This window comes from Lepidothrix coronata, unplaced genomic scaffold (genome assembly GCF_001604755.1).
Source record: "Lepidothrix coronata isolate B3197 unplaced genomic scaffold, Lepidothrix_coronata-1.0 Scaffold6, whole genome shotgun sequence".
NCBI lineage: Eukaryota > Metazoa > Chordata > Aves > Passeriformes > Pipridae > Lepidothrix > Lepidothrix coronata.
Window position 1 is genome coordinate 11,157,506 of NW_016690186.1, and position 19,416 is coordinate 11,176,921.

The 19,416-nt window shown below is 36.8% G+C and overlaps 1 protein-coding gene across 15 annotated transcripts in view; it reads right to left on the reverse strand.

Moving 5' to 3' along the window:
- Positions 1–19,416, reverse strand: part of DLGAP1 (DLG associated protein 1) — a 418,553-nt gene that overhangs the window by 280,529 nt on the left and 118,608 nt on the right. For 8 of the 15 annotated variants that reach the window (XM_017832741.1, XM_017832697.1, XM_017832775.1 and 5 more), the window contains 2 exons: positions 18,424–18,518; positions 14,013–14,110 (listed from right to left, as the gene is read on the reverse strand). The exons of the other annotated variants lie outside the window; for them this stretch is intronic. The gene's annotated coding sequence lies outside the window, so the exon portion shown is untranslated. The remainder of the gene's footprint in view (positions 1–14,012; positions 14,111–18,423; positions 18,519–19,416) is intronic. 15 annotated transcript variants of the gene reach the window in all.

Genomic DNA, 19,416 nt, shown 5'->3' on the forward strand with positions numbered 1-19,416 from the left:
GCACTGACTCCATCCTCTTCTGCTGCTGTAGTTTCTGAGCAGACACAGATATTGCCTGTGACACCCAAACACCTTGCTGACCATCATTTGCATTTTCGGTACTTGTACTTTTTTGCTCTCAAAAAGTAAATACGTCATTTCCACATGATGACAACAATCAAGTAGTTAGTAACCCAAGAGGAAGCAATTCTTCAAGTACATTTGTAACTTTGTCCTCTATCAAGCCACACTGGAGTAATAGAGGACTATCCTAGACTCAGGTTGCTGAGGGGGAACAGGCATTTTTTTTAGTGGTCATGGTTGCCATTTTGTTAGTGGTCCTTCACTTCCAGATGATGCCTCCAGACACAGAATACATCATGAGCTGTATTATGCTTAGATTAGAGTTTTATGCTGAAATGATGAGGCAAGAAGGCATTTTCCTTCATGAAAGCTGAAGTTAAGGCTCCAGAAGCCATTTTTAACCTGGCTTATCTAAGCCCTACTGAAGCAAAAAGAGGCTCAGCAGACTCCATCATATTTAGAGCATAAGGAAGTGCATCTGACTACTAATTGCAAAAGCTTTGGGGCTTTTTTTGTTGTCTGTATTTCACAGTCCTTCCAGAAGATAACACTACACAACCAAGTGCACACCTTCAGTTTCTTCACACTTTAAAGCTCCACTTTATTTAGGTTGGTATCTTTTGCAGTTATTTCAAGTTTTGTAAAAAGATTGTAATTGTATGTGTATATATCTTAGTGAAAGAAAAGGGTTTTTTAATTATTTTTTGCTACCGTCTGAAAAAAGTCCAGTCAACAGACCTTGTGTTTTGCTAGCTGAACACAAAGACCTACATGTACTAAAACGTGACCATGTAGGGCATGGACGGACCATTTTATGCACAAAGTGACATACAAATTGCTCAACTTTGCACCCTGTGCATTTATGTGCCCCTACACAAAGAAGAAAATTAGTTGGGGTAACTTTATCTACCAAGTTTTCACAGGAATAAATAGTTAATTTTTAGTGTCTCTGAGATAACAAATCTCATAGAAGTCCCCTAGAATTCAGAAAATACCAGATGAATCTTCATTACACGCTACAAAAATTTTTATTGTTTAAGCCTATGATGACATACTGGGTGCTACATGGTGCATGACTCATGGTCCTAATGAAGACTTTGTAATAGAACTGGCAGTATCCTAAGTATATCAATCGTCATTTTGCCAGATCATTTGGTAAATAATGGCAAATAACAACCTTAGGATGGAAAACCATCCTCAAAACATCATCAAGTTATTTCTCAGATGCCTCTTGTCTTCTTCCATTTTTTAAATAGTCAGCTAATTACTGTGACAGAGAAATCAGTTCTTGATATGAGAAGACTCCTTCCAACAAATTCTCTGAATGAGTACAAAGTATTTTCTATTTTAATTTTCCCAACCCATACAAACTCCATAACCTTCTAGAAATATTCTTCTACTATCTGAAACTTTGTTCCTACTGACTTTTCAAGTTCTCTCTTTGTTAACTATGTTTCTCTAAAGTCCTACTTAAAATGCAGTAATATTTATAAAATAACATTATTCAGAGATGGATAATTCAGAGATTTTTTTTAACATAAGCTCTTGAGGAAGTGATTAATAAATCCACTGGGAAAATAAGCAATTAATGACTTTGGCACTCTCTCTATATAATGTTGGCTGAATGTCTGAATGTGTTCACTTTGTTCCTTTGCAGTCTGAGCTGTTGATTGGTAACATTGGCTTCTGTCTGCTACATTACAGAAGACATCAGATCAGAGATGTCTAGGTTACTGAACGCAAAATACCAGAACAATACCGTATATAATGCTGCAGCACTTGAATAATTCTCTGTTGTAGCAGCCACTTGCAATATAAACATCAAATGCACAGATCTGATTGATTTTGATGAATAAATTTTCTGTTCCAGACTTCCTTAACAAACCATGACTGTCTAGGTGTTTAGCAGCTTTTATGCAGAATCCATCACTAAATGGTAGGTTTCACTTAAATGAGCTGGCACTCAAAACTTCTAATTTTGGCACATCATAGGCATGGCTTGAATGGTCAGACTGTCCAACCATAAGTCCTAGCCTGTGATTTCTAAAGAAACCTTCAGATGGGAGAAACCTTCCTTTAAACTGACATAGATTTCACTGAGGTTCCTCTTATCAAAAAGTTAAAAACAAAGCGATGAGACTTGAAGAAATAAAAGTTTGACGTAAAAATTCAAATCACTACACTGAATGTTGAATTAATTTTATTAATATTTTTCAATTAGACTTCTGGCCCAAAGCAATAGAAGTACTTCACTCAGTATTTAAAAATGTGTCATCATTATAAATGGGTAAGTTTTCCCAAAAAGAAGACACAATACCGGTTCTTTTAAAATAATTTTAACAGGAAAGGAAAACAACTTTAAGGGAAAAAAAGCCTTTATTTTGAATGCAACTACAGTGAGTACTGGTTTTCTGTTCAAGAAAACAGTATGATTTGATGGGGCTTAAATATTTTCCTAGCATTTTTTTGAGTAACCTGTAGAAATAAATTTGTGAGCCTCATTTTTCATTTGCAACCAGAATGAGTCACAGCTAAAGATTTTTAAATCTTTAAAGATTTTTAAAGATTTTTAATGCACTCTTTGTAAAAAACATCAGATCGTGACATCACTGCGTACAATTTGCATTCATTGTAAATTGCTTTTATAAAGAAATTCCTGTTGCAATTGCATAAAACTTAGTAAAATAGAATTTCACCAGGTGTCTTCATCATGATTTGCTTTGATTTTTTTTTTCCCATTATTAGGCTAGTAGAAATTAGCCTTGTTACTTGGCTGAACAATTTGTGGCTTTCTGTAAAAATAGGTTTTTCAGTTGAAGTTCCGGAGTACAAAATGAACAATCCAGTCAAACCTCTAAACTAAGTCTGACTGCAACATTTATGTGCTGTTCTGCTGATTATGATGCCTGATGAAACATTCAAACCAATCACATCAGGACACGAAACATAAATACCAATATGCTGCTTATTGAACTCAAACAAGTCTTCCTACACATTACTCAGAATCACTATCGTGCAGTAGTACTGAGTCCCAGCATCAACAAGCATGGTATGTTAAGGTTGGCCAAGCCAACAAAAAATGATACACTAACCCATCTGATTTACCAGGTCTGATTGCAACAACAACCAAACTTTCCTTACAACTCCGTTATCCTCAGCTGTGCTCCAAGAACACAATTTCTTTTTGTCTTGGAAGAATTTTCTTCTCAAGAATAATTATCAGTAAGAATGTTCTGTAGCAATGTCCTCACTAGATCTGACCAGCAGCCAATGTACCTTACTATCACATCTGCAACAGACATCAAAGCCAGGAAAGTCAAAGAAGATCCAAGTCATGGAACTGTTGCGATGTGCCTTGCACAGCTGATCTTCTACTTCAGTTCCCAAAGGTCCTGCTAAGGTAATGCATGAGATTGAATTATGACCTATAGCCAATCTACCCTATCTATGCGAGTTATTATCTTTCTATCTCTTCTTTGCTCATTATCAAAATTAGAATCTCTTTTTCTATAGTTACATTTTCCCACAGTTCTTTCTTCCATTTTGAGGACAAAAAAAATACAGTTGAAAAGTGTCAACTTGTGATGGGCAAGAAATTATTGAAGAACACTCAGTATCTTGAGATCCTAAATGGTAGAATACAGAAGTGTGGATGAAAAAAGATTTTGCATGTAAAATACTGAACTGCTATCATATCAGTTTTGAAACCAATTCATTGATGTGTCATTCCATACAAGGAGATGAACTGGCATACCACAATTGGCAATTTCATTGGAAGTACTGAATTGGAAGCTATTAAGACTGTAAGCAAAAGCTGAGGCAATTACATACAATAACAAAGAGGATAGTGTTTCTAGGGCAGTTGCTAATGTCATAAGTTGCTCAGCACTATGGCAAGCAAGTGTATCCTCTTTGCAACAAACTAGACAGAGATGTCCTATGCACTTCTGGCATCTGTTTCTCTCTGACATAAAGAGAAAATATCAGAAGAATTTCTGTTGTGCACTTGTCAACCTTTGTCTTGGAATTCCGCAGTGTTTAATTATTGTATACAAACATATTGAGAAAGTTAAAACAAGTATCAGAAAAAGTAATCATGTTACAAGATACAAAAGAAATTATAAATATCCCAACTCAAATATCAGTATACTTTTTCTTTAAAAAAACCCCCAAACATCTATCACGTAAAATAGTATTTGCTTAAGTTTTCATGAAGCATCAAAAAATTAGCAGTTTGTCTTTTTTTTAACCACCCAGTTTAACCCTGTTTCCCCGAAATTCAATTTCTTATGCAGGGCTCTCACATCCTTTACATTCTACAGAGTATCTACACAACCTGTACTTCTCCAAATCATAGCTATTTCAATCCTACAAAGGAGTCCTTTTCACTCCAGTTTAACTGTCCTTTAAGTATTTTATGTATATGTGTGCATATACATAAATTCACAATGCCTCTAAACATAAAATCTGGGTATAACCACTTTGCAGTTCTGCCTGTGCAAGGCTGTATAGGTAGTGGTATGTGACAGTCTACCTGCAATAGAACAGTACTGATCTCAGGTTAGCCAGCTCTTCAGATCCAAGGGAAGTTTGCATCCCATCACCAGCAGAGGGTTCCGCAGTAAAGGATGATTAATGAATTTTCTACTTTTTCCAGGTTGTTCACATTTTCACAATTTGGAAATAAATTGCATAGTTTAATCTGCCAATGACTCATTTGCTATGAGTACCAGACACGCACAAGGAGGTCAGAAATTCTAATAGTGCTGATTACAACACAATTACTGACTCATTTTGCCTTCCTTTAACTATGCAGAGAGCTGTACAGAACTGGTTGGTGTGTCTACGTGTTCATAAGATACGCATTTATTTTTGTCACATGAGGCGGATATGTGCTGTGTTTGGTGGTGTGGGACTGGATCACAGTTTTTAAGGATTCTTTTAATGTTTGCAATTCTTTTAACAATTCTCCATAGTAGAACTCGTTTGGGGTTTTTTTATAAATGTATGATGCCTAGAACCATAAGCCTTAGATTGTTGATTGGACTTCCCACATACTGCAATGACCTCCGTATTAAACGGCAGCACCATAATAGAATTAGGAGCCTTTTTTGATGGCAATGCATTAATGAAACAAAGCTCCAATTCACAGTATAAGCACATGAGAAAAAAAAAGCCAGCTAAAGCAGGGGAGAATGCTACTGAAGCAGGAAATGCTTTAATACCAGATGCAGCTGAGCTCCCTCAATAAAGCTCACTTTGACTGCAAGATGAAGGGATGGATGAGATGGAATTCAGTCAGGACTGAATCAGATTGGTAGGGATATCTGTCAGGTATTTGGGTTTAATTTGGCTTTGCACAACCTAGGGATTGTCCTTGGTGGGTTAGACAGGTTTTCACATAGATAATTGTGTATGTGTATTTCTGATTAAAATGAATTTCACTCAAAAATGTCAAGAAAAAAAGTATTATTAGATCAAATTAATACTTCAGTGTCTATTTTGCAAAATATTTTTTCAGTATACACAGAACAGTACTTAAACAGTTCTAAGAAGGAATATCCCCCTTTGACTTTTAGAGCTATATGTAGTGTAATAAAATGGCCAACCTGAACAGAGCACGGACTCTGTCACGAGAAGAAGATATGGAACTTTTTAATGTTAACTTTATTTGCAGAATAGACACTGGTTTTAAGGATAGGGGTAAAAATAATTTACCAAGTCTTAGTCATCTGGCACATAGCCTAGATTTCAAACTTTCAAAAATTAGAGCACAATTAAACATACTATTCCAGCAGTAGCGTCATGACACACAAGATTTTCCACCTGCAGCTTCCCCTCAGCTACTCACAAGCCCCTTCCTGTTAGACTTGACAACTCAACTGCACCTGTAGCCACTCTCTAATCCTACCCCACCAAATGCAGTTTAGCTTGAACTCTTTTTATTATTTCTTCATTATTTAAAACAGGCCTTTTTTGAGAGAACGAGGCTGGGGAGCAGCCAAACTTCATAAGCATATTGGAGTTGATTTTACTAAGCATCATCCAAACTACACACTCCTCTGAATGACAAAGAAAAGCTGCTACATCAGAAAAAGGATTAATTACTTGCAAGATAAAACAAGAAGCAATTACAGATAACATGATCTCTCATTTAAGGTCTTCTTTTAGACACAGAATCTCTGAAATAAAAACAGATTAATTCATTGTCCCTTACTGTCTTTTTAAAAGCTCTTTTTAAATACTACACTATTTTACTTCATTGTATTGAACAGGTGTTACATTTTACAAAGGCTGAACAAATTTACAGTCTACCAAAGTAAGAATGAGCAATTTATCATTTATGAAGCGGATAATTCACAGTCCCTTAACAGTTTTTTAACACTTTGATTCTCCTGCACTTTGGATTGAAACCTATGTGCTTAATTCAATTCAAATTATGTTTTATGCCCGTTTTTCCTGTAATCAAACCCAGTGTCCCAGTTAAAGCAAATTACATATATATTAATGTTTTGAAAGTTATTTGTAATATAATTATATAAAAGATGCAATTATGAATCTTAAAATTTCAAATTCATGCTGCATGTTGAAATAGTTCATCTGCAACAGTCATGAAAGGGTAAAGATATAAATATATCATGATTTCATAAATAGAGCTTTTGGAGATATTTAATGATAATCATATTCCCTGCACGTTATATAATCAGTAAAGTTGTTTTTTTTCTGACTATTTTGAGATGTTTATTTTCTCTTGAATTACATATCCAGTCAGAAGATGGCTGCTAATTTATAGTAAATTTTCCCCTAGATAAACACAGTTGGTTTAGCATCTTTTAAAAACTACTGCTGTTTTTGCAGGTTATAGTCCACATCTGAAGGTGTATGAAAAGGAAAGGAATTTCATAAGAATTCCCCCAAAAGCTGCCAGAAATTCAGTTTTTCCTGTGTAGAGTTGGATACAATAAAAAGGTGACACAACCAGCAGTGAAAATGCAGCCGTTCTTGAACTCCTTTTTCAATGAACTGATGAAACAATGCTTATTCACACTCGGCACTTCAGGGAAATACTAACAGTTTCCTAAAATGTAAATGGAAGGAAGTCTTACCTTGATACTATCTGAGTTTGAAGTTGTAAGTATTCTGACATGATTGCGACTTCCTTAGCGTGAGAGAGAAAGCCAACATTCCCACATTTCAACATGGATGCTGAGGATATAGAGCTAGAAAGACCTCTGCAATAGATTATCACATCTGACACGTTTAATCAGTTTTGACACACAGCCTCCTCCTTTTGCCAGTCCTAAAAAGATTGTCCTTGAAAGGGCAAACAAACCCTGGACTTCTGAAGGAACAGAGATTACTGTAAATCCAGGTGAGGGAGCGTATCTTCCCATAGGCCATCCTTTCTTTTTTTTTTGTGTGGAGAAAATGGAGAAAAATTGCCTGTCGCAAGATTGTGTGCTCGGATCTGTCCTATTTTAAAGCTTTATAAATGCAGCAATTCAAAGGACTGTTGCTTATAGCAACAAATAAAAGATAGGACAGATGGAGAGGGGAAAAGCATTACTGCAAACCCATCGTTGTGCTTAGCAAATTTACACCCTGAGAGTATGTTGGGGTTTGATAAAGGAAGCAAATGACAAACATTAATGGTGCAGTAATGAAGTCAGTGCAGTTGCTGGTCAGTGTTCTCGTATCCTAAGTCACTCTTAAGAGGCCTTCTATAATTTAAACACAGGCACTTATCTCTCTAAAGTGTGTCTCAAGCCCATGGACTGATAAGGCTTTTTTTTTTTTAATGCAGCAAATAAATTCACTATCAACTAATTACCTCACTATGTTTCATTTTACTTAGAGATAAATATTTCCAGGCATAGAGTAGTAAATATTACCAAGGAAAATAAAAATGTTCTCACTAAAGATCTGCCTTTCAGTAAAACCAGAGCAAGCTGAACAGCTATGATTGTGCCAGCATATGATTTTCGTATGATAGAAAATAATACATTATATAATAACTGCATAATCATTACCTAAGAAAACATGAATTTTCAGTGATGGCACAAACATGTTTTCAATTGATCTACAGCAGTAGACAAGATCTGACTAACTACAGAAACAACCTGACCAAAGCATACTCATAATTTGTTTGAGATCAACAGCAACATCAAAGGATCAGAGTTCTCCATCTACAGTTCTCCACCTACTGGCAAGTGAACTGAAGCTACCCTCTTTTCATCACCAGTAATTTCTGCTGCTAAGACAAAGAAAATTATTTTTGGCAAATTCTTATGAAGAATTGATTTTTTATTACCACTGTTATCCCTGCTGTTGGTACATCTTTTCTCTCTTCAGTAATACATCCACAGTAGTCCTCAATGTTTATTCTTCCACAGCAAAGTCCAGTATAGATAGTTGTTACTGATTCCCTCTCCCAACAAACCCACTGGTTATGCAAACTGGATGCATATTTTAATGAGCTGTTAGGCTGCTTCTGCATTGCCTATCAGCATGAGTCTTGCATGTCAAACCACCACATGTTTAAGCTGAGTTTGCTTAAACAATACATAAGAACTCAGTCATCACAGGAGATGGGGTAGGAATATAACATAGTCTCCTCTCTCCTAGCAGCACTGGCTTAGGCACACCAGTTAAAATAAATTTTGCACACAAACTCACATAGATACAAACCTGTTTTGTAAATAGCTTGATTTTTTAACATAATTACAGAGTAGAAGCCATTGTTGACAAGATGTGTCACCCCGGAAAGCCAGTGACAACACGTATCTTGCGAAGTGGCGTGGACTGTTATGCTAAAATTTGTGAAAGGCAAATTTTTGCATGTTTTCAGGAAGGCAGATGACTACTCTGGAAGCACCACAAACATGAAAAACGACTGCTTTCACTCTGAAATACTCTGAGCGATGTAGGTACAAGGAAATATAAAGCAAGGGTCATGACTTTGGTACCATGCCTGGAATCTGGTGCATGTGACATCAACTTTTATAGGTTCCATGAGAATTTTACAGGCCTGTAAGAACAGAAGTGTTGGATGTAAAGATAAAATACAAAGTACGGGGAAACACAGCGTTTGCAAAAAGAAGTCATGCTTCATTATGCAGCATGTGTTCTTTGAAGGCATTTATAACCACATGGATAAAAACGATCCATTCATCTACTCTGCTGAATTTCCACTTCGATTTTCAAAATTACTCTGACAACGTTCCTCACAAAGGAAAAAACAGGGCCACTGAATTTTGGTGCATGAGGTCTTGACAGGCTTTCTTTGAATCAGTCTGCAGAGAAAGACAGGCATGTGGTTCAGGTCAAGAACAAAACCTTGGTATCTGTTGAGTCTTCCAGTATCCAGGCAGACTGGTTTGAAGAAGTTTCTCCTTCCAATTTAGTGCATCTCCTCATCTTCAGTGCTACTATTTTTAATGACTGATAGGAATAATGTTTAGTAACACCTTCATAGCACATGACTGTGTCACCATAACCATCAGATTTGTAGGGAACTAGGCATGATGCTGTAGCTGAGTCCTTCTTTCCAAGATGGATTGGGAAAGCCTTTTAGACACTGGTGCATATGTATCTTTTTCTCACAGTTTTCACTTGGCATAGACCCCTCAAAGAAAAAAATGAAAATAAAAAAAACAAGCTTTCATTTGGAACAGTGATATGCTTTCTGCAGGAAGAAGGAAAATAGCTTCAATCTACTTCTAAGTCCTTTTCACCGGTGTGAAACAGCATTTTGTTGGCTGATTCAATTTGTGGTTGGAAAAGAGAATTCCATGTAAGTTTTCTGCAGAGGATCTTTACCATTTGTTTCCCTCAGCAAGATTCTATCTTATTGTGCAGCTCAGCAACTTCAAAATAATTGTTTTCTATCCATTCATTTGAAATTTTGGATAGCAGCCTTATTATGACAGGATGTGGATTTTTCAGTATGAATAGAGTATTTTGTTAATGTTTATATCCAATAATTTAGGAGCCAGCTGCTCCATAAATAATATCAAACCATCTTCACCATTTGAAAGACCAAATAATCTAATATTAATCTTGTGGATTCATCTCAGAGAATTTTGTTCACCTTTGAATGGTTACTAGCAGTCTGAGATAAAAAGTACATTTTATAATCCTTCTCTTTTTACAGTGTTTCAAGCTTTAAAAGTTTTGGTGTACAACACATCTATCTAGGTTTCCACATTTGATAAATGTACTCTTGCAAAATCCATTTACCATCAAAACTGTTACAGTACCTGTGCACATTAAAAAGTTCTGTTAAACTATTTCATCAATAAATTACTGAAACAGCTCTTTTTAGGCTCAAATCACTGGAGAAATGGCTAAATGACCATAGAAAAATAATTTTTAATATTTATTTTCTCCTCTCTTTATAAGATGATGTCATTCCATATGCTCAGGCCAGATTTTGGTTTTCTCATTACCCTTCAATCTGTTACAGGCTAGAGCCTAAGTAAAACATCTGAACAAATGACTAAACTTCCCATAATTCTCAAAAGTGACAACTATCACAGTGAAGTCACATCATAGAAGAGGCTCAAGAAGAGCCCTGCACTTGCTATGAGATAAAATTTGCCTGTCATGGAAGACAAAGAATATTAATAGCTTTTTACTGTGTGCTTAATGAAATACTTCCCAGACTACTCACAAGCTCCTTTATTAAGAACAATAACCTTTTTTTTTTCCTGAGATCAGCGCACAGTTTTAATACAGAGCACCTTATCAAGTGAAGTTTGTTCTATTTTTGTTACTCCAGACAATAAAACCTACAACAGTAGTGATTCAAATATAAGCAATTTTCAGACATAAAAGATGACTGCAACTATCATTCAAACAAATTACCTTCAAATCAGCCAAGAATTCCAAGAATAGTTCTTGATTTGAATAACATACCACTATAAATTCATCTTGATGCAGTTAGATCTTAAACACAAAATGCTTTAGTACGAGAAAGGACATCAACAACAATCAGGTCACAAAGTTTCCTCAGAGAACCCTAGGTCAGTATTGATGTTATTTTTGTTGATCTCTTGTTTCTTATAGTCAGAAAAGAGGAAATGAGGGACAATTTATTACGATTGTTTTACAAAATATTTGAGAGTGATCATAGGGAAGAGTTACTGACTCTTAAGTTTCAGCTATAAACATAGGAAAAAATAAGGAGAAAAAAACATTGAACACTGGACTGTGTCTGGAAATAAGAGTAGAAAAGGAAAAAAAATTACGTTAAGGACAAAAAACACTAAACACGACAGCAAGGCTAGAAATAAGAGTGTAAACCAGGAAAAACGCAAAGACTACTTACATCAACATTCTCACTTTTAGAACAGCTTTGTTTTCTGCTGGGCTTTTTAATGGGTCTTGAAATATTTATGATCAGATTTGCAGAGTCCATCCTCAGTTAATGAGCATTAAGTATCATAGTAGCAACATACTACTGCATGACAGAGTAGTTCACCTGGCCTGTCACCATAAAAACTGACCTAGAACTCTTTGCAAGATGGCCATCTGCAGCACATCAGTTGCACAGCAGACATTTCCAACATCTCAAGAGAATTTACAAAAGTGTAAGAAAGCAATTCAGGAGTATTTTTCCCCCTGTACTATTAATAGTAGTAACATGAGAATGTTAGTACAGCCATTTGGCAGCTGTACTACCATACTGAAACCTGTGATATTAGGTACTTTATATTTAATTGCTTGCTGTTCTCAATTTCTTTTTAAAACCAAATTCATCTTTAAAGCTGAGTGACTCAGCTGCTCCACTGAAAAGAGTTGTGTCCCTGCCACACATCTTGTCCTGTAAAAATAAACTACGATGATAAACATTTCTATTTAATACAACGCTTCTTTAACCAGGAGGTTTTTTTAATTGGACTAATATCTTTCCCTCATTTAAGAGAAAGCTATGCAATGTTTCTTATGATCTCCCCTTTTTCCATCTCCAAGATTTCTGACTTTTAGATTACAGTGAGAATTTCCCCGTGGTTGCTAACAAGGTTGATCACACGCCAGGAACTCATTCTCTGCATGCAGGAGTACAGATTAGTTCAGTCTGACTATGCAGGCAAGCACTGGTCAAGACTTTCACTTAATCTCCCGTGACGTGAATGAAGAAACACACTAAATTAGCTGTGTGGAATGATTGAATCACTACAGTTGAATGATCAAATGCCAGCACAGAGCTGCCACAGAAGCTCAGGCCAGTAATGAAGCTTTTCTGCTTTACCGAACCAGTTTGTTTGGGTTTCAGGTCAGCTTTTTTAGCATGGTTCAGAAGCAGGAACTGAGCCCACATGAAGAAAGAAGAAAATGCACTACTTCTGCTTGCTGTTTCTTAAATCTAATTAAATGCTTTTACAATGGGTACTAAGGGTTCACTTCTTCAACATGATCCAAACTCTATAAGGAAATGGGTTCATTTGCTTTTAATCTACTGGGATAGCTGCTTGCAAAGCTGCTTTTTAATTTCATGATGCCACAGAACAAACAGAGCAAGCTGCTGCTTAATGTTATCATAGAGTGTAAGTACTAGAAAGTGCTTCCAGAGAAAGAAATTAAAATGCTAAAATAAGCACCATTTAATTCCAAATGGTAAAGTTTTGCATCGTGGTGTCATACTACAGAAATGAAAAAACAAAATTTCCAAAATAAAGAAAGCATGCTTGCTAAAATGATGATAATCTAGCCTAGAATCTCTTCATAAAACATTTCACAGTGGAGCTTTTAACTCAAGTTGACTACACAAAAACTGAAGCAACCCACAAGCTTTAATTCCTTTTTAAAATCATGGCCAACTTTATATTTACAATCACCATGGAGATGTAGCCTACAGAATGTAATTCCATTTCACTTAGCAGTATCTGGGAGACAAATTGCCTATTTTACCTTCTCCAAATTATCATAAATGTATTTGCAAGTTCTTCAATGCATTATTTCCAGTTGATATGCTCGCTCAGTAAATACATTTCTCCCTTATAGAATTTCTTCTGAACATTAAATAAGTAAAAGAAAGCATTTCTCATTTATGAACATCAGCTATCAGAACAAATTATGATGAGCTAAATGCTCATGATATGCACAGAAGATCTGAATGACATCCTTAAGGATATATCTGTGACTTTTTATAGAAGATGCAGCAACTGGGAAAACTTCATGCTTCAGAAAATCAGAATTTTAAATGATTCAGTAAACCTCTTTCACCATTACAAAGACCAGCATTTTAGTGACACTGAGCTGAACCTTAAATACATAATGAAATCCAGTTCAATTTGAAGCAGGGAAGATGATATTATATACTAAAACATGGAAGCATGAGTGGAACTCTGAAAATCTTTAAATACAACTGTGTTATTAGGTGTGCAATGGCACATGAATCTGACAAGGACTACTCTGGTTCATGGAGTGCAGACTGAAGGTAAATTTATATCATCAAATTGCAGCCTTTGTTACAAATGGGCATGACAGTTCCTATCTGCTTTACCACTGATTGAGAGCTCCTTAGTGTAGCAATACTCATGAACTCTGCTAAATTTAATTTTTATTTCCATTTGACAACAGTCAGGAAAGCACCCTGTAAGTCAGCTTTTAATAGCCATTACCTTTCACATTGCAAAAAGTCATTCTAGATTTTAATTTCTTTTCCAAAGCTATTTCAGAAAACTTTCAAGATGGAATAATAATGGAAATAAACAGCTCTGAATTGCATATGTTTAATTATGGTAGTAAATGGGAATTGCTACCAACAAAGGCATCAGTCATAGCCCCACATCTTTTGGGAACTGACTTAAAGGGGAAGATAAGAAGCAAAGTTCTAGCATAACCAAACCCCAAATTTGCCTCATTTCAGGGTTCTGGTTACATTTAGTATCACCAGGAGTGGTGTTTCCCATCTGGCTCAGTCACCCTTTAAGAGTGCTTCTTACCATGGAAAGCAGGATGTGGCAAGCAGAGCAGGAGGAAAGAAGCATTCTTGGTCTCACTCAGCAAGATGCTGGGACCCAGCTGGAATGCCTTCTCATATCTGGGAAACAAAGGAGCATTTCTACTATGAATTATAGGATATCACCTTCAAGACATTCAGTCACCTTAACTGCCAAATGTTTCAGTACCTGTTCCTCAGTATGAATGGCTTTTGCTCATCTTTTTCCTAGGCAATAGGCCACCACTGAACAAAAGACTTGGCATGGTAGACAGGAAATACAATCACAGCTTGCCAGAAACAAGGTTCTCCAAAATTGATACAACTTCCTTATTCAACCTTAATGTTATATTCACAATAATTCTTTGATATTTTTATTACCTATAACGGTAAACAGCATAAATCTGGACAGCTTTGTAATAAGAAACACAACTCTGATAAGCAGTTTCTGTTCTGATGATATCACCTTTGTAGTGTGTGGTGGGGGGAAACAGTTTTTCCCCTGAAGTTATAAAATGGTAAAACCCCAGGGGGTGGTAACCCTTGAGGTTTTACCCAATGAGCGCTTCTGCAAAATATAAACATATCACAAGTAGAATGGAAGAGAAGGTGATGTTGTAGTTGTTGTAGAAGAAGTAGCCATGTTGTAGAACCATGAGGAAAAAGGGCAGGAGCCCCCCTGGGGGGCTCTGGCCCTCCAGCCCCCGGCTGGGGGGGGCTACAGGGACTTGGAACAGCGTAAGACTGGGCTAAGTACCTGTAGCTGACAGCTGAAGAAGTTTCTCTACTGTAAGAAGCAGCAGGAGCAGCAGCAGAACTGCACTGACCGAAGAAATGGTGGCAGAGAGCCAGAAGAGATAAGACCTGGAAGCTTGAAGACAATGGGCCGAGGGGCTTGGATACCCCCTCGTGTGTACTGGCAGAGATCCAGCTACAGATGCTGCATGGAAGAGAGAGACAGAGATGCCTGCTGCCTTAGAGACATAGCTGCTCTGAAAGTGGAAAGGATCTATTCCTTATTCCCTCCTGGACTTTTATTTGGAGGAGAGAAGAGATTTGATCCATTGTAAATACTTTTATATCATGGTAGAGATAATTAAGATTGTATGTAATGTATTGTAGTATTTATTTTGTACAGTCATTGTAATATATTCCCTTTCCCCCATTTGAGTCTCCTGTGTTGTCTGGAAAACACATCTCACACTGGATTGAGATGTGGGAGGGGGTTTGGAGTAGAGAATTGGATTTTGGAGCTCTTAGTGAAATATATGATCAAAATAGCTGCATAATGTACTTTGATTAACACATGAAAAACATTCACCAGACAAAATTCAAGGCATCCATGAGACATTTCTACAACTGTGTCTTGATTTATAACAATTGAGGTTTTGACCTAAAATATTTGTGAGCTGTTTTTGAAAAATCAGGGTGGGTTTTGTCTGAGTAAAAATTGTTCCACTATAATTGATATGTTAGAGAATGATGTATTTTTAATTCAGATGTTCTACGTAAACAGCAGAGCTTATGAAGAGTTTATGAATATAAAATTAAGGATCTCTAAAATACAGGACTGCCACCTAAAACACCTTGGTAGTTCAAGATCTCTTTGTGTTTCTCTCCAGAAGTATGACAACATAAACCTGTACACGCACAGTTCTTGCTTTCTTAACCACTGTGTGTTTCTTGTGAAGTTTTAGACAAGTACAGCCTAGCAATGCCTGATATTACTCCTTGCCTATCTCTGAAATATTATTGATCATACCTACTAATATATGCAAAAAAGAAACTTGCCAAAGGGACAAAAATGAGCAAATTATTTTCCAGGAAGATAATTAACTCTATTCCAGCAAAAGAAGGATAGAAATTTAGGATTTTATCACAAATAATATTTTTTAACATTTATTAAAAAGCTGAAACTACACAAGTTTAATGCCCTTTTAAAGAGGAAATGTATTTAGTTGTTAAACCAGAATAATGGAATTGACATAATTTTGGTTAATAGTCTATTTTTGTGAAGGTCTTATTTTATATGAGTATGCAAATTACTTCTCATCTCTCTGCTCCACTTTTGCCCTCTGTAAAAGTGGGATTACAACCACATTTTGAAAAACAGACGTATTGAACCATCATTCCTTCAAGATGCAAAAGCACACACAGCCCTTAGATAAAAAAGATTCTTTTACAGGATGCCCTTAACCACTTTTCTTTCTTTTTGAGCAGGGATGTGTGAATGCTTTCCTAAACTATAACCCTGAGACTCTTATGAGAAGAGACCTTACTATGTGCACATTTAATTTCTTTTTTAATAACAAATCATATTTATATGCTTAGATCTTACAACGGCAAAGAAACTAGCAGCATTTCAACATAAATCTATGCAAAAGAAAAAAATCATAACAGATCAGACTCATACTTTTGCTGAGTTTGTGGACTGCACAGTACAAACCTATGTGGCACATATTGAGGAGTAAATGCAGCCACAGGTGAAGAGCTCATATTGCTTATACACGTCATGAGTTAACTTCTTGCCTATTTCACAGTAAAAACAGTAACATAGAATCATAGAATAGTTTGGGTTGAAAGGGATCTTAAAGGCCACCTAGTTCAACCCCTCTGCAATGAGCCCGAACATCTTCAACTAGATCAGGTTGCTCAGATCCCCATCCAACCTGACTTTGAAAGTTTCCAGGGATGGAGCATCTAGCACCTTTCTGGGCAACTTGTTCTGGTGTTTCATGGCTCTCATTGTAAAAATCTTCCTTATATGTAGTCTAAATCTACCCTCTTCTAGGTTAAAATCATTACTCCTTGTCCTATTGCTACAGGCCCTGCTTAAAAGTATGTGTCTATCTTTCTTGTAGGCCCCCTTTAGGTACTGAAAGGTTGATCTAAGGTCTCCCTGGAGCCTTATCTCCAGGCTGAAAAACCCCAACTCACAAAGACTGTCCTCAAAGACAGGAGAGGTGCTCCAACACTCTGACCGTCTTTGTGGCCCTCCTCTGGACTTGCTCCAACAGGTCCACATCCTTCTTATTCTGAGAAACCCAGAGCTGAAAGCAGTGCTCCAGGTGGGGTCTCAGGAGAGTAAAATAGAGGGAAAGAATCACTTCCCTTGACCTACTGGCCACACTTCTTTTGATGCAGCCCAGGGTACAATTGGCTTTCTGGGCTGCAAGCACTCCTTGCTGACTCATATCCATTATTGTCCACTAGTACATCCCAGTCCTTTTCAGCAGGACTGCTCTCAATCCCTTCACCCCACAGCCTGTATTGAAACTGGGGGTCGCCCCAACCCAGATGCAGGACCTTGCACTTGGCCTTGTTAAACCTCATGAGGTTCCCATGTGCCCACTTCCTGAGCCTGTCCATGTCCCTTTGGGTGGCATCCTGTCCCTAGGGTGTGTCAACCACACCACCCAGTATGACACAGTAATGTCTGAAGAAATAATGGTGATTACAAAAGGTAGGTGCCACTGACACAGCCGTTTTCCAAGAATTTTGCAGCCTACTTATGTCATCACATAAATTACCTCTTAACTGAAAAGTACATTCACTTAAGAGTTACCTGCAGTATTTTATTTCTTACTTATTCTACACATTGTCAGGTTTCATGTACTTGAACAAAGATGTCACCCAATTCTGTTCCTATATCTACTTTCTAATTTATAATAGTGTCCAGAGCCCTGGGTTGCAGACTGCAGCACTGATAAAGCTGTTGTACACAATGAAAGAAAGTCTCAGTTTTATTACCTAAGTGTCAACAGCTACTTTTGAACCCTTGTAAATATATGAACAACTCTGTTTTACAAATAAGAAGGAAAGCCAAATGACTCAACTCTGAATCCTATCAGATACTGGAAGAGGGAATTCCTGCCTCAGTCTGTTAAGCAGACTGGCTAGTAATTCTTAATGTTTTTACTGAATTTTACTATTCTTTTCCTCATTTCTCTCCCCTATTAAGACCTGTACTAAACTCACACCAATTTCCACAGGTTCACATAATTCACTTAGACTCCCCTCTTACTCTCAACAGTGACTAGGAATAGATGTTATTTGATACCCTTTATTTTTATGTTGCATCACTGCAATCATATGTTTTATTTTCACTTTTAAAAAGGGTTTTTAAACCACTTAAATAGAGAATTTCAGTTTCTTGTCTTCCTCGTTTTCTCTCTTCTTGAGACTGTTGGGCTAAATTTATCTAGTGTTTCCAGGACTCGATGCTGCAAGGTACATTAAAAGATTCATCTGAGATCCTCAAAACTGTGGAAGAATTTCTGTAATCCCCTAATGGAATGTGATTGAATGACAATTTGTAGTATTAACAATTTTTGTAAGTATATTTAGAGATTATGTTCAAATAACAGTATTTTCGTATGCCTTTATGCATTATAACCAAAGAACTCTTGCATTACCTGAAACCTATGCTCTAAGCAGATCTCATTCCTCCTGGAAATACATGTTCCACTTGGTTACACAGTATGGAAAGTAGGGAAAAGTGCCACTTCACCTGTAGCCAAAAAAATGGGTAGACTTGGAGTTCTGTACAGAAAAAAAAATGCTGTGATATCACTACACTTCATCTCAACCTCTTAAAAAACATTTCATTCAACTTCAGCAATCCCTTTGATCTATTCAATAGAAACTGTACATAAAGCTACTATAAATCCATATAAATCTATTTCGTATATGACTTGAAAGAGTAAATTCCATTCCTCTGACAGAAACCTGCACACCTCACTGAGAACAAAAAATCAAGAGCTGTGTTGGAGAACTGGTAAATACTTTCATGCAAAATATGGTGAAATCCAATCTCTGCAGTTGTATTCATTCTCCAGTTCACATAGCAGTGTGATTGCAACTACCACCAAGGGCACTCAACAGAAGCCTTTATTTTGGAAAAAAAAAAAAAAGGTAGCATGCCAAGAAGTTTGAAAGACTTTGTTTTTCGTGTATTTGAAACAGGTGTCTTACTCCTTGACAATTTCTAACACTAACCACCTTGTATGTGAAGCACTTACATACAATGATGAATAGTCTTCACATAGTATGGAGAAGAATGCAGCAAGACAGTGGGGAGGGCAATCTGGACACAGGCAGAGAAGAGGTAAATTGGAGAATGGGAACATGAAAAAAGCTAACAGTGGAAGCCAGTATGGGCTCAAAGGTTTGGAGATGATTAAGGATCAAACAGAAAGTAGAAGCAAGTAATAGAGATATGGAGTAGCAGAGAGAGATGAAAATTTTCTTACTGAGCTATACTAACAAGCATAACCAGCAGCAATGGCTCTTCCTTTCTATTTGGCACTTGTGAGACCACTCTGTGAAAACTATGTCTGTTTTTGTGCTTCCCAAAAAGACATCAGTAAACTGGGTCAAGTCCAGCAGAGAGCCACCACAGTGACTAG